The sequence below is a fragment of the Octopus bimaculoides genome, chromosome 21, assembly GCF_001194135.2.
Source record: "Octopus bimaculoides isolate UCB-OBI-ISO-001 chromosome 21, ASM119413v2, whole genome shotgun sequence".
NCBI classification, from domain to species: Eukaryota; Metazoa; Mollusca; class Cephalopoda; order Octopoda; family Octopodidae; genus Octopus; species Octopus bimaculoides.
The window spans coordinates 13806025-13806970 of record NC_069001.1 but is presented as its reverse complement, the minus strand read 5'-3'; the positions used below and the strand labels follow the sequence as shown (position 1 = coordinate 13806970).

The 946-nt window shown below is 35.5% G+C and overlaps 1 protein-coding gene across 2 annotated transcripts in view; it reads left to right on the top strand.

Moving 5' to 3' along the window:
- LOC106877370 (CTD small phosphatase-like protein) overlaps positions 1–946 on the top strand; it is a 370420-nt gene that overhangs the window by 113218 nt on the left and 256256 nt on the right. The window lies entirely within an intron of this gene.

Here is a 946-nt window from a genome sequence, read left to right as displayed (position 1 = left end):
TTTTGCATTTTTGGAGCCGGGCCCCCTAAGAAACATCCAGGATTTGAATCTGGTCTGGATTTTCAAAAGGTTAAGAACCACAAGGCTAAACACTTCGACCTTTACAATGACTTCTGCTCTCTATTTTTCAATTCCTCTATTCATACTTCCTCCGTTTCTTTCTATCTTTCTTTCTTTCTTTCTTTTATTCTTTCTTTCTTTTATTCATTCTTTCCTTCTTTCTTTTATTCTTTCTTTCTTTCTTTCTTTCTTTCTTTCTTTTATTCATTCTTTCCTTCTTTCTTTTATTCTTTCTTTCTTTTATTCATTCTTTCCTTCTTTCTTTCTTTCTTTCTTTTATTCTTTCTTTCTTTTCTTTCTTTCTTTTCTTTCTTTCTTCTATTCATTCTTTCCTTCTTTCTTTTATTCTTTCTTTCTTCCTTTTCTTCCTTCTTACTTTCTTTCCTGTTTTCTTTTTTCTTCCGCGTACACACACACACACACGCACTCTGTGTATATGTGTGTATGCGCACGTGCGTGTAATATATGTGTGTGTGTGTGTTCTGGCTAAGTAGGTCGGTCAGTTACGTGTGATTTACCGCCAAGTGTCAAAATAACAAGTAAAAAAAATGACAAATTCATCAAAATAACAGACGACTGTCGACTGGGAAGAAGAATAAACTTGTTTGTTGGATTAAAGTATAATGCATAACGATCAAACCTTTATAAAGCATTAAACTTAAATCAAACGTGGCTTCCTTCTTTCCTCCGTTCGTTCCAGACGACAAGTTATTATTACGTATGTTATTTGAATTTTGTGTCCTCTTTGTGGCGAATCAGGTTGATCTGTCCTATCCTATTCACAGTGACAATATGGCGCAGGAGCCAACACACATACACATTGCGCATGTGTGTATATGCGCCTGTGTGTGTGTGTGTGTGTGTGTGTGTGTGTGTGTGTGTGTGT